Source organism: Perissodus microlepis, chromosome 7 (assembly GCF_051167445.1).
Source record: "Perissodus microlepis isolate ML-2025 ecotype Zambia chromosome 7, ASM5116744v1, whole genome shotgun sequence".
Taxonomy (NCBI): Eukaryota; Metazoa; Chordata; class Actinopteri; order Cichliformes; family Cichlidae; genus Perissodus; species Perissodus microlepis.
In genome coordinates, this window is record NC_140467.1 from 1,563,910 (window position 1) to 1,579,465 (window position 15,556).

The 15,556-nt window shown below is 43.4% G+C and overlaps 1 long non-coding RNA gene across 1 annotated transcript in view; it reads right to left on the bottom strand.

Moving 5' to 3' along the window:
• Positions 1 to 6,594: 6,594 nt before the first annotated feature.
• Positions 6,595 to 15,556, bottom strand: part of LOC146382255 (uncharacterized) — a 114,673-nt gene continuing 105,711 nt past the window's right edge. Inside the window, exon 4 of the long non-coding RNA XR_014800634.1 lies at positions 6,595 to 8,593. This is a non-coding gene — a long non-coding RNA (uncharacterized LOC146382255). The remainder of the gene's footprint in view (positions 8,594 to 15,556) is intronic.

Genomic DNA, 15,556 nt, shown 5'->3' on the forward strand with positions numbered 1-15,556 from the left:
CAAACATCCACTAAAACGTGCCCACACACTGCAATCCTGCGAGTCAACGTGCAGTGACTACAGTGACCTAGCATTTCAGCATGCCAAAGAGACAGAAGTGGAAACAAATATGAGAAAAAACTTTTTTTTCTTAAATGCTGAGTAGAGGAATTTGGTTATTATTGTAAGGAGGGGAAAAATGAAAGAGGTCATTCATGACAAAGAGCCAAGATATGAGGAAACCACACTTGTGTCTAAAACAGGGAAGCCCGAGCCAAGTCTTAGTCTCAGCTGTTGTTCCAAACCACACATTTATCACACAGGCACTTCCCCAGAAAGAAAAGACCCTCACAAACAGTCATGGCAGGGTACAGACTCGCTGAAGTGACTAGATGAGCCTGAATACCACAGAGTAGCAGGTCTGTGGGATGAAAGAGCACATTGTCTTGGTCTTTGTCGGTCCATGTGACTTTAAGTGCTGTCCCCATGTTAAGGTAGAGGGAGACAATCTACCTGGCTAACATTGTGTGTACTGGATCCATACTATGGTCCATGTGAAGACCAGCAAAGCTGAACTGGGTTAAATATGGCCCAAAGCTAATAAACATACTGTGTTCTCCTGCTTCACATTCTTCACTTGGAAAAAATGAACAGGCTAGTGAAGGTGGAAGAAGTGGGTGAGTGGAGTCCAACCTCCGCTATACTAAAGAGCATTGTATTTAGCATTTCGACAGGCTAACGATTATAGGAAAGCTTTTCCAGGTTTTGGCCATCTGTCACTTTTATGAGCAGTGTGGTAGGAAATTGGGTCTTTGGGTTGTTTGGCCCTGGGAATAATGAGCCACTGAAAATGATTGTTATAGATGACCTCTCATATGGAGCCAATCGAGACGCAGTTCCAGAGGCCGCCTAACAATCAGGGATAAATCAGTTTGTTGTTATGGGTCAGGGTGCTGCAGGAGGTAGGCCTGGGAACAAGGTAACAGTGCTGGCTACGAGGTATTTCTGACTGGAGGAAAGCCAGGTATCGTCTAAAATGTTTTAACAGTATAGCCTTGGAAGAAGTGCTGAACAGCAGCAACGTAAAAAGCAAAAGGCACATCTTTATAGCATCTCCAATTAAGGAAGGAGCTTCAATGCTAACGCAGGTAAGAACAACGTGAACACACAATACGGGAAAAAGGAAGTGGGAGTGCCAAATGGAAGGAGGTAATGATACAGGATGAGAGGGGGATGAGTAAGGGAATAGCGAGGTGTGTATTCCAAAAATCCTATCAGTCATAACGCCAAGCTCTCTACGGATGCCCCTCAGACAAAACACTGATAAGATTGATGTGAGAGACATTCCTCAGCTGAATGTGTGTGCGCCGATGAGGGCGCGGTGTGTGGTCAACACTGTTTACGCTACTGATACTAAAAGTCACCGGGAAATGTCCCACGGAGAAGTAACAAAGACGACTAAAAGCCTAAACGCGTTTACCCCAGAAGGTCGTGTAAACACAGCTTTTCACTGCGATTCTTGGGGAAATGCAGTTTTTATTAGCAAACAAACGGATGACAAATTCACATTGAGTAGTTACAGTAATTTTTAGGTTATGATGCTGATGGGTTTGGGGGTTTGGGGCAGGGGTGCCTCGAAGCCTGGTGCCTATGGGGGACCCACATAGCAAGCTGTTTGATGGGACACTCGATATCAGTATCAAGTGTTTAGTTTCAGATCACAGGCAACCTTCACATTAAACCACAACGACTTGTTTTCTATTCCTACACGTTTGTAAAACATCACATCAGAGATATCAGTCGATTTGGAGGATTTTTGGTTATTTGAAACCACTTTTAGCAAAGCTTGGCTGAGGAGCTAATGCAACCCAAAGCCAATGTATTTAAGAACCTTTGCTGATGAGTAACTTGAAAAGTACCACAAGTATTGGACTTGAATTATTTATCTATATTGTTCAGCAAATACGCCTCTGTGAGGTTAGGGAAGGATTTGCTAGAAACCCTTTGAAGGGGACAAACATAACCAAGTGCAGATGAAGTCATCTTTGAGGATTTACAGATACACAATGCACTATATTACTTTCAACACTGTATTTCTTCCCGTGTACAATAAAAACAAAAAATGGTCAGGACTAATCAAACTGCAACAAAAGTGAGTACACCTGCAATTAAAGACACACGAGTTAGAAAACATGTGACTGTTCGATGCACCAGAACTTTCTCACTTTTGTATTTATGAGGGGTCTGAATCTACATGTATGCGCCACAGCTGCAGACGAAAAACTAATTCCAGAGCAACTGAAAAAATTTGATTGTGAAATTTCACAAAGACGAAAATAGACACAGGAAGATTGGTGAGTAGAAATCAACCATCAGAAGCCATCAACAGGTGTGCTGTGTACTGTACTACCACTAATCAGAGCCACAGTGGGCATCCTCCCACAGTGACACCATGGGCGGGGTCCTGCTGGCTCAAGCTGTACAGATAGATGGGAACGCTTCAGCGGAAATTCAAGTTTTTGTAAAAACCAAGACACGCTGCGCAATGTCAACCTCCAGAGATGTCGACAAAGAGCAAATAACAACAAAACGTATCAAAGACACCCCCCCCCCACACACACACACACACACACACAACAAGGAACAGGAAGATCGTGAAGGACCTCAGCCATCCCAACAACAGACCGTTCTCTCTGTTGAGGTCAGGAAAGCGATTCTGCTCCCTGAAGACCAACACAGAGAGACTGAGGAGGAGCTTCTTCCCGCAGGCGATACGGTCTCTCAATCACACCCCCACACAGTACTGACCCACACATATAGTTCTTACACACACACTGGACATTCTGGACATTGTTTTCACTTCATCACTTAAATCACTTTAAGCATATTTGCACTGCACAAGACAATGTGGATTGCACAACACTGGTCACTATATTCTTCATTTCCAGTTAATACTTGTACAGCTGCTGTTATTGTGTGTATATATATATTTATTTATTTATATTTCTTCATACATTCTTATATAGTTCTATACTGTGTATTGTGTATTTTGTTGTACAGTTATTTTATTTTCAACTTTAATTTATATATTTTATCTTATTCTTTCCCAGTTAAATTTACCCTTCATTCCAATTTGTGTTGTACAGTTATTTCATTTTTAACCTTAATTTATTTTTTTCTCATATTTTATTCCTTCCTAGTTAAATTTACCCTTTTTAATTTTTCATATTTATTTCCTATCTTATTCATAGCCTTTTCCTTTTTTTCTTTAGGTCACGAGCAGTTGTCTAAGCATTTCACTGCATATCGTACTGTGTATGACTGTGTACGTGACAAATAAAATTTGAATTTGAATTTGAACAAAGACCCCCGAAAATGATTAAATGAAAAACTTTGGTAGTCTTGACCGTAGAGCACAGACCGTGCTGTGGTTTGTGGCACATTAAAGACAATGGTAAAAGGCAGGTGACTCAGAGATCAGTGAGATGATAAAGAATTCCTGTGAAAATACACAAATACCATCTGACAGCAGCTTGGCAGAGATGTATTCTAACATGATAATGATCCAGAGCATAATGCCAAAACCATTCAAGAATTTCTACATTAGAAAAACCGAAAACTCCCACCTGACCCAACACGTCACCGGGCTCGTATACAGCAACCTTAGTCATTGTAAGGGTTTGACCACGTGGAGAACAAGGTCATTTAGTCCCATTATTGTCTTCCCAAGAACCCCCATGTCTTTATTGACCGTGAAGCTCCTCCCATTGTGTTTTCATTTCTTTAACATGTGCATTGGACGACAGCCTGTGTCAGCCTCAGGGAACTAATAAGCAGGTAAAGAAAATGAAAGAGAAACGGCAAATTATCGGGAAGAGGTTTGATGTTTGCTAAACAAACAACAAATCGTTTCCAACGTGCCAGTTCAGCCGCCGGGTTCTCGTTTCGCCGTGCAGTTTGAGTTATGAGGTGCCACGGTCACTTGCTGCATGCAGACAGCTGTCCTGACAAACTGTGACAATTGAGCGAGTGCATGAAGTGAGGGTTTCAGAACATGCTGCAAGGAGATGGGGCCTCACTGGCAACGATGAGAGGTTCAGTAATAACGTGTGAAGATTCTGCTTTATGTCTAATAATGTGTCAGGCAGGGCAGTTTAGCACATGAACTCCAATCGAGTAATAATATTATTATGTGGACACCTTAATGACGTGTTGCTAATGTCAGATAAACTAAACCTCACGTGCAGGTTAACAGGACTGGCTCCTGAGCTTAGTTATACTACAGTATATGAAACCCTGGCCGTCTGAATATGTCTGTGTGTTTGGCTGTAACTTGTACCCAGGCAGACGCTCATTACATATTTAAGAATATGAAAAACACAAGAAAGATCAAGAAGGTTAAAAGTCCAGATTTTCATTTAAACACAACACAGTCAAGCTTACAACTTTCCTAGCGCAGTTTAACGGTCCACATTTTACAAACCACCGTCTTGAGTCAGGTTTTTGTTTAGACTTATAATCACTGTTGCTCTGATGAACCCATATTGCTGTGGATGTAGCTAATGCTTGACCAGCATGCTGCAGTTCCACATGTAGCGATGTCGCATACAAACAGTAACAGATGCACAATCTGTCGTTAAGCTTGATCAGAGGTGATTGAACATCCTACGTAGCATGCATCTACACGTGCCAAACAAAAGACGTATACAGAAAAGAGGATGAAAGGCTAAACGTGTTCCTGCACGCTCAACAATACTCATCTCTTACACGACAAGTGAATTCTTTCCAGTAGTGTCACGGCTGCATGGTGCCACTGCTATTTTATTATATTTGCCTCCTTCATTTTTAAACAATTCTTTGACTCTCTGGCTTTGATATACTTTTGAAGGCAGCAGAAGATTACACGATTGGATTCTGAGTACTACCGACCAATCAACGAGGGGGGGCGTCCGAGTCATGGCCAGCAGCTGTGCAGTGAAGATGCTCGCGATGGTTTTTCAGAATAACACAAAAGATTTGGGTTGGACACCTCTCTTGTGAGCAGCTGTCCTGAAAACATGCAGGGGACTTTTTCAAATGCATCCGTTGCAGTGCTCATAAACATCTTTTTATGATTGATTTAATTGACATAAACTAATAAAACGTATTTCTTTCGCTGGAAACTTTCTTCATGTGTAACATGATTACATTCAACTTATTTTTAGTGGGCAGCAATATCGAAAAGGCAAGAAAGGGAAATGCGGGGTTTGCAAACAGACTGTGTTGCGTCCTCGTCTGTGCTGCGTGCACCTCTCACCAGATGTGTAACACCATGCAAATACTCCACACTCCTAAAAAAGTACTGATTTTGGGCTTGACGTGAGTTTAGAAGCACTTTCTCGCAGACAAAACTCCACGGCATAATTCACTGCACCATATCTTATTTTCCATGTGTTGTTGTCCTTCTAATTTTACACTTGATAGTGATACCAAGAACAAGACTATGTGGGGAATGCCCAAATTTTTCACGACATTCAGCATTTTTGGATTTCCTCTTAAAAGTACTGCTGGCAAACATGACCACTGAATTTGCATTGAGCTTGTCTGTCATGTATGTAGCATTTGATAGAACTTTGCTAAAGCCCCTACAGTTGTTGTAAGCATCTGAGATTTTGCTTTGTCAGCGAAATTCTTGTAATTCCGGACTGAGTCCATGACGTTGGGATGAGGGCTCTGTGAAGGCCGCTGCAAAACTCCTTGACCTTCTTTTCTCTGCAGAGAGGACTTTATGCCTCTCGCTGTATGTTTGGCTCAGTGCCACGCTGCAGAACTAATTCAGTGTTGATGACTCTGATGATTTTACCTGATGGAAATAATGATGTTCTCAAAAAGTTGCAAAGTACTGTCTAATCTTTTTTATTAAATTTGCTGCTCTCCCACATAATACAAGACCTTTTTCATCAATAGCACAGAAAGTGAAGACGTGAGACACAGACACACTGATAGACAGAGCGGCAGAAAATATACAGGCAGAGCCAAAGAGTAAGAGAAAGTAAGAGGAGAAGCAGAGAACGGGAGAGCACTTTGCACAAAGGAGAAGGCCGGATTAAGTCATGAGTGGCAAGCGACATAGGTTGGATTTTTAAAGAATGAGATCACATCCCTTTCCCTAAACAGAAGAGGAACTCATCCTTGGTTGGACAGGACAGCCGAGCTGAGTCCCGCCACTGTCTGTCGGTCTCTCTGTATATCTGTGTGCAACAAACGGGACATCCATTACTGAGCTGAGACAGTGGCATGCAGCCCTGGTCCCGCACACAGGAGGCTCCACACATGTCAGCAAGCTGCACACTGTGGCACACAACCAGGGAGTGTGTGTTTGGGTGATTCTGCGTGGGAAGTATTGTGCGTGCTTGAGTGGGTTTTTTTCTTAGAGTAAGCATGCATTACATGAATTTTGATGTGTACATACACGCTGATGTGACAACTAGTGTGTTCAGTGATGGCTGTTTAACTGATGCCTTTGTATGTATATATGTGTGATCAGTTCAGTGCACTTTATGTTGATAAAAGCAAGCATATATATATATATATATATATATATATATATATATATATATTTACATGTGTCTTTTTTTCATTACATGAAAATTAAGAACATCTCTTAATAAGGTAGCTTTAAGAACTCCTCAAACACAGTGCAAGTCTCCAGTATGTTTCTGTAGGCACTACAAACTAGTAACACACCAACTGCCATAAATTCTGACTCATTCATAGATGACTCATTTGTGAAAAAACTTAACTGTATGCCATGGTAAGGGTTCAAGTCACTGCTAAAATGCTAATGATTCTATTAGGCATGCAGTCTCTAGGTAGACTGGTTTGTGGGTAAGTGGACTTTTAACCAAACACCTGACTCAACAGTCACATTTACTTCACATTTATATGGAGTCTGCAACAAACTGGGCAATATCCTGTCAAAGAAAGACTTGGTAGCTGAGGCTTTGAGGATGAATGTAACAGGCATATGCCAATATGTAGCGACACAGACCAAGCTGTGATGCTAGAGGATGCCATCGCCCACGTCCTGCACACCACCCTCAGCCACACGGACGAGAAACAGGGCAACACAATAGTGCCCGGTAGACTGTTCACTAAGCTGAGGGATCCAGGACTCAACAGCCATTTGTGTGCATGGGTGTTGGACTTCCTCATTGGCAGTACTCAGGTGGTGAGGGTGGGTAGATGCGTCTCCGACAGCATCACCATCAACACAGGAGCACCACAGGGGTGTGTCCTCTCGCCACTGCTCTACTGCCTCTACACTTCAGACTGCGTGGCCACTCATGGCTCCAATAGTTTGCTGACGACATAGTGGTGTTGGGCGCCATCTTCAACAACGATGAGGTGGCCTACATGGATGAAGTGAAGAATCTGGCATCGTGGTGCCATGATAACCACCTCCAGCTGAACGTCGGCAAGACCAAGGAGCTGGTGGTGGACTTCAGGAGTAAGCACGGAGAGCTTCTATCCTCCGTGTGTTGAATCAGGAGCTACGTATCAGGTCACATTTCACTGCGTGTTGTACTTGTATAACTACGCACGTGACAAATAAAGAATCTTCAATCTTGAATCCTTTTCATCAAAATGAAGAATGGTATCATGAATTTATTGGCCAGACATGAGTCTTTTTAGAGCCATTTTTGGAAACTATATCAACAGTGGCAGGTGCAGTATTTCAAAATAAAAGCTTTAAAACAAAATCACTGTGTAGATTGCAACTACAAACAGTACAGGTCATTTAAAGTCTACATTTATTAGAACGACATATGTTAAAACTGACTAAATGTATATTCATAATATGCACATTTTGGACCCTACTATAGCTTGTTTCCAGGGAGAATTTTAATCCAAAGGATGCAGATTTACTTTTGTTATTGAAAAAGATGCAAACACTGACGCACTGGGACACAGCAGGAACGCAGGTCTAATCTCGATCTCTATCACACATGTTTGATATCTATCCATTTCAAGACTATGAACAAGCTTATTCCACAAAAGTGCAGCACACTGCCTCTATGCTGCTGTTATTTCCCACAGTGCCGACTGTCTGCTATAAAGAGACACTTTGGAGCAGGTTTAGCTTTCTCCCACACACTATCCCTCACTTCTTTCACCCTTCAGTCCACTACCCAGACCAGTCATAACTATGCACAGACATCAGGGACCAGTAGTAAACTCTGGCCTCTGTGCACAGATGGAGACGTTCTCAGTCTAAACGCTATAAAGAAAAGGAGAGTGGAGAGGACGAGTAAAGGGATGAGACGGGGGTCAAATCCAACAGAGAAATCAAAACATTTGTAGTTTATTATGGGAATTTTACTCCTTTCCTTCTCTGTGTACCCTCTTTCCAGCCTCCCTCCACCCCTCCATCACCCCTCTCCAGACTGGGCTTTCACTTTGGGGGGCCCTCAGCTTCCCTCTCGGCTGATCAGGGAGCTTTCAAGGTACCCTGATGGATGCTAATGCTGGACTCTTTCAGATCGTTTTACAGCCGGAGCCTTTGATCTGCCAGCAGGCCTCTCTCCATGGGCTGCCTGTCCTGAGAAAATGTAAATCCCCGCCTTACAGACACCTGTGAAAAAAATACAGCAGAAAGGGGTGGGGGAGGGGGGGCAGAAAAAGAAGTTACTCTAAAGAAAAGGGGGAAGAAAAGATACAGTATTGTGACATTTGGAAAAAGGGGGCATAGTTTAGATTGCAGCAGAGTGACAAAGAATGAGATGGAAATTGTGCGGAAATAAGAGTGAGCAGCAAAAAGGGGACAGAACTGCAGAGAAAAGAGTAGAGAAACCGAAACATGGCGAGCAACAAAGAAGGGAAAGAGGAATGGGGAACACAAAACAGAGGGACAGAGGGGACATGGATGGATGTAACTGAAAGAAAGGCTACAACAGCAAAAAAGAAGGAAAGTTAATCTAAAGGTCCCAGCGTGCACGACAGGGAGAATGGCCGGGAGAGAGAAAGCCAGATAAAAACAGCGGACTCAAAGTCCGTAAATGCGGAGACAGATGGACAACATGACTTTGGGAGAAATAAAGAGAAAGACAGAAAGCGAGCTGAGCCCAGACAGACATATGAGGCACGCTGTGCAGTTCAAGGGGCGGATGTGTCTATACAGTTGAAAATTTAGGAAGGAAGAACTGAAAAAGAAAGTATGTTGAAGGGGACTCCGGTCAACAGAGACCGGTGACAGCAGTGAAAGAGGCCTCCCTCATCAGCAGCAGCAGCGGCAGGGCTCTGAATAGCAGGGCTGCTGCTAGACAGCTGGGTGCAGCTGATCTTTGGAAAGACTGTGGAAGAGCGCTTGTCTTCCTCCAGCCAGCTGCTGTGTGCAGAGGCCCTCAGTGACAGCACAAGGCTCAGAATTGATTACCAGGGCTGGCAGTTCAATGGGGTGGATGGATGGAGTGCAGAGGGGTCGACTTCTCTGAGGTGGCGTGCACTGTACGGCAGCAGCAGAGCGCAGCTGCTACTTACTGTAACCTTTTCCAAGAAACAAACAAACCAAAGGAAAAATGATTATTATTGTTCTGACGCTGTCTTTCTCTAAGCTTCGTCTTCCCTGCGAGACAGGCGTTTCTAGCAAGTGTGTCACAGACGAGTCTTGGTAAACAATAAGGTACAGAGGTGCCGTAAACCACACAGACACGAGCTCGTCTCGTATAGCTTTCTGTGTGAGGCTCTAGCCCTGCGTCTTGTACTGAACACTGACTCTGTGAGACTTTCATTGTCTTATTACATTCAGGGGTCGAGATGGGAATGGGAGGTTAAATATACCCCCGCCGGCGTGGCTATAGTTCTATAGTTCGTACGGTGACCCGCACACCTCGCTGACTCGAGTCAGTCTTCCTGCTGAGATATCAAAACAGGAACGATGTCATTCCTCTTGCAGTTCTTGGGAATAAAACCAAACCCGAGGTCCACAGTAGCAGCGGCATCCTTCTGTCTGCGTGTCTGATCAGGGTACATCCGGCCATCCTGACTTCCCTGCGACGCCACCAGGCCTGTGTGTCATAATAAAGGAAGGAAGGAAGGCCCTGTGGTCCACGAGAGGGAGGGCTTTTTGAGAAAAGGAGGGAGGAAGTCTGAAAGGGTGTCTTAGCTGGAGTCGATCCACTCCATTGGAGCCCCTCACTATAGAAGGGTTGTTTGGACAGGGACAAGGCCGAGCACAAGTGTGTGTGTGTGTGTGTGTGTGTGTGTGTGTGTGTGGCTGTGCACCAAGATCATCACAGAGAGGGAAAGTGTTTTGTTGTATTTATTGATGGCTCAATTCAAAACATTCAGCACATAATTCTAGCTGAGCCACAGGCCTGCTGGGGACAGAAGATGTGTGTGTATATGTGTGTGTGTGTGTGTGTGTGTGTGTGTGTGTGTGACTCAGTCTTTCTGACACTGAGTGAGACCACAACGGAAATGAACTGAGTCATCATTTTGACATCATTTAAGAGCACACAAAACCTCGAGTGCTGTTCATTTTTGTGTGAGAGAAGCTGCGTGAAAACAGCAGTTCTTCTACGTGTCGCTGGTGCAGCCAAGAGCATCACCTTAGCTGGAGATTTTGCTTAGTAACTCATTTCTGCAGCCACATTTACGAGACGACACGAGCCATTTCTGCAAAAGGAAAATCTAAGTGTCAAAGCAGTGGCAGAAAATTTGCAGTTGCCAGTGAAGTGCTAAAAACTGCCAGCAACAGATCTCGTCTGCTTTTGGCTTTGTCGCTGGCGAGCAGGGGAGAAGTACATACTGGAGAACGCTTTGGAAAAGTCTTTTCCTGGTGTGAGCAGCGGGTGGCTGGGATCAATACTGCCATGCACAGAAACACACAACCTAGCACACTGCTTACCAACTGCTACAGGTGTTGTGTCCACTAGGATGGCGTAATCGGTTAGATTCCTGGAAGGAAGGGCGAGTTAAGAGCTAAATGTGGACCAGTAATCAAGGAATGCCTGGCAGCTGCACTTGAAAAATATATACACTAGGGTTTCACCTAAGAGACAAGTGCAGTAATAAAATCTTTTACTTTATAAAATAAATAATTGAGCGGGGAAAAAGAGTCACTTGTTGCACGCTTGTTTCAAGCTACAGGAGAAATATTTGGCGTGTCGAGTTCATGTGCAGTACATCTGACAGCACTCCTGCTCCATGTTTAAAAAAGCTCCTTCAGCACAGCCTGCCAGTTACAGTTAAACTTCAACCATAAATCAACACATCACTTCCTGTATTGAGTCATTATTGTTTTGTTGATTTATAATTTCAATCCTTTCTTCGGTGCATTCAGCTGATAAGACTCACAGTCGGGGCTTGAAAAGGCACACCCTCGCCTGCTCTTGTCCAGCTACTAAAAATAAGCGGTGAAGCAATGTGAAAACACTGCTCTATTTACATTCTGTTAACTTACAGCCTCTACACTGACTGTAGTGTTGAATCGGGGCTTAATGACTGAGGGGAAATTTCACTGCTTTTTCCTGGACAAAGGACACGGCGAAATGGCGAATAACTGCAGATCCTGCAGAGAGAAAGAGGGTGAAGTGAGCTAAGAAGAACATGGCTAGAACGTGCTCTTGAAAGCATGTTTGATGTAAAAGAGGAAGAAACGGGAAAAGAGTAGGGCCGAATAGAAGAGTCCCCACAGGGCCCGAGTGTGTAGATACCGTCACATCTCATTCCTTCCTAATAGCCAGAGGGAGGCGGGGACAGAGATAAGACAGACTGCAGGCAGACTGTGGATACAAATCTCTCTAGCAGATTTATGAATGATTGGGATCAGGCGGGCACGTGGTGTGTGATGTGTACGCCCTGCTCAGACCATGCGAGCCATCACGCATCTCCTCTGATGACACTGTAGAGATAGGCGGCGAGAACACAGCAAAAGTCAAGATCACCGGTTCCAAGTTCACAGAGTCCCATAAAACATCTAAAGGAAGGGGCGTAGCCAGCGCAGAAGTACTTTCATTTTACCTACCGACCAGCAGGGGGCGACTCCCCGTGGTTGCACAAATAATCCAAACTGTTTGGAAGTTCATAAGAAAGTCGTCAAACTTCTCAGCTGTTTATTATCTCAAAAAAAATCTGACGAGTTTGTGATTTCAGTTGCTGGTTTCAAGCTTCATTTAAAACTGTCTAAGCACTGTGTGGTTACCCTGTGACTGTCGGGTCGTTGAACAGTCGACTAACAGTCAGTGTGTGCTATCACCCTGGCTGTGTCCATTATTTAAATACAGTCTATGCTGCTTTAGCAAAATATTGTCAGTCTGATTTATTATTGTGTTCCTGAAAAATATCGATGATAATCTGATTACGTCAAAAGAAAAAAAATACACTCCCTTTGAAGTGTTTCTAATATTACTGCCAACTTCATAGCTTATTGTCTTTATGCGGGAAAAATACAATAACCTGCACCGGAGCATAAAATCTAGGGATCTTTAGCAGTGAAAATCCAAAGAATGTCTTTTAGACATTATCGAGCTTATCTGCCTGAAGAATAAAGACAGCGGCAGCTGGAAACAATTTAGAAAGTCTTGGATGAGTAAAATAATCACATTACACAGTCTTGATTGAGGCATTTAGGGACTGATGGAGAGCAAAATGGTTTGATTCGGGTAACTGATCACAAAACGTACTTCATGTATTTCATATTAGTGTAATGTGACAGCGGTCGTGTCATCTACAGCAAAGGTAGCCCAAAGCCAAGCACCTGATAATGAAAGAGGACTATTTTGCTACTGCTCACCCACCCCTCACCTCCCAAACCTCTAGTGAGGAAAAAGAAGTAAAAGGAGCTTGTTTGCATCTTATCTGCAGGAAATAGCATTAGCCAAAATTGTACTCTTGGGTTGGGGCTTGAAAGAGATGGCATGGCTGTGGCCATCATTAGCCTTGTCCCCCGACGTGTGGCCCGCCTCTGATCCAGAGCCAGAGCTCTGGGAAGGCAGGAAGGCAGAAGGTGGGCAGGAGAGGGTCGGCAGTCCTGGGTGGGCTCCGCCGCTTTGGCTTCGCTAATGGGCTGGCAAACATCAGCCCGGTATGTCGGTATGCAGGCCACCAATGTTTGTGCTGACGTCAGGGGGTTTAAAAAAAACTGTCAGAGAAACAAGTAGCAGGTACCCAGCCCACCTACCCACCGACGCCCACGCCTCACCATCCCACCTCTGACTGAAGGGAAACCAGCATTCAAAGCAGCGAGGCGCTTCTGCTTAGTCTGGACGACTCGCTGGGATTTCTGTGTCCATCTTTGCATGTTTTCTTCTTCTCACAGGGGGCAAAACAGTCTTTCTCAGCTCTCACATCCCACAATGCCCTGCACTGCTACCAATGAGAACTAAAACTTTTCCCAGCATTTTCCACAACGGCAGCTATTTTTCCCATGCTCCCCTTTCACAGAACCCATTTGGGGCATTGAGGCTATCAGACTGAGAGCTGAAAAAAAAGTTATCCATTCAATGGGCACAAAACACTTCACAGTATAACCACACTGTTTATAATTACATTCATTGTTCCATCAGTGTAAAAAACTGCTGTTAAACAACTGTCTCCCAGTTGACTGTACAAAGTGAAGCATTACATGATTCACGTCCTTTCAGAAACAAAGAGATGATTGCAAAGCAACATTTATAGCCTCTTTTGTGCCAGCGAGTCAGGGTTACAGGCTTGGCTGTCCTTGAGCCGAACCTACAGCCTGCTCAATAGCAGAGGCATCTCAACCTTTGCTCCCAGTCCTTTACAACATAACTATCCAGCAGCAACACAACCCAAGGCAGCAAGCACCATCGTGACCAGGACAGAGCTGAAGCAGCAGCTATCAGACACACTGCCTACTGATGGGACACTAGTGTCCTCTGTTGTACTGCAAAGACACTGTGATATACAGTAAACCACAGAAAGCCGAACAAAAACAGGAAGTGGAGGAAATGTATATTTTATAAGAGCTCTCTGACACTATAACAAGAGGTTCTCACAACAATAAGACGAAAGGCTGTGACACCACGACGCAGACCACTGGCCGGCTTATCAGAGGGCTGCTATTAATACCAGTGAGACTTTGTCCCCACGTCCCCTGGGGGAGAAAGATGGAGGAAGTCATCGATTCTTCCCACCATAATCTCTGGGAAGGAGACCTTGCCTTTTCCCTTTTGGGTGACAAGGGTTATTATTCTAAAATTTTGAAAGGGCCCACACAAGAGCTATTTCTGTGGCATTGGAGAGCCAGTTTGATCCACAGCAGCACCGACAGTCACCATTAAAGCCTCCACTTCCCAAAAATGTGGCCTGATCTCCGCGGATCATTTTATCTATTGAAAGCGCTGTTGATCTCTCCAAACACAAATTGTGTGTTGATATTATACCAACAGGAAATTGGCAACAAATCATTTGTTTAAATGCCTGAACCTAACTTTGTGTTTACTGGACAAGGTCCTCTAGTGGCAAAGTCAGGATGCCAACATTTACTAAGTTAACAATGCTCTCTTAAAACATTTCTTTCTCAAAACTTATGAAGATCTGGATACATATAAAAGCAAAAGTTCTCTTCTTCATTTTGCATCAGATAAAACAAAAGACTCTGCGATATTTCTGGCTCAGCGATTACGTTGAGCAAATCTGTGGTATTAATCCTGTTAACTCCTTTGTAGATGTAAGAATAGGTAAGATTTTCTTTTACTTCCTATCTCTTTGTTCTACTCCTTTCCACAACACTACGCATTAAAGTGAATTTAATCTACTTATCAGACTCTTGTTCACCTGCTATAATATAGATGCGTCTCAAATGTCCAGTAAAACCTTCTTAATAAGCAGACGGGGGGAAACTTGATCTCAAAACTAAGCGAAAGTGTGAGATATGAAATTATCATTGTAAGAGCAGCTTTATCAGAGTCAAATCATGGCTACACTTCAGGTTTCAAAGGGCGAGTGACGTCGATGACACACTAAAATGCTTGTTGTAAAGTGTGACAGCTGCCTCACCACCACACAAAGCATCTATAATGTATTTCAAGATATTTGTCTTTCTTTCTTTGTGGAGATTAGAAATAAGTGATGCACGAGCAAATCCACATCAGGACTGTTGAAATATGTTTTGCACTCAGTTAGTATTGTATGTGTGGATGTTTTTAAACCAGCAAACTGCGCTGCAGTTGTTTTTGTAGTTTGTTCTCGTGTTAGCGTCTATGTTTAACACTATGTAAATTTCATCTGATCGGCGAAGATATGCTCTCGTTTCCTCTTTGCTAATTGTTAGGTCACATTTGTTGAGCTCAGTTTGATGATTATGTTTCTCCCAATACAGAACATCTTTATTGTTTGACTTTTGAAAATTATATAAAGCTCACATTCTCAAAACGGGCCTGTGAATGAGTGTTTCCAGTTCAGTCTCTCATACTTCCAAGACAAAAAGTCACCAGCACATCTAAATCTGAACAAACACACCGAGTACTGTTCACAGATACAGAATTTCACATAAACAAACAAATAATAAATAAATGAATTAAATAATATCAGCACAATACTATCAGTGCTGGGATAACTTACATTTTTGAGT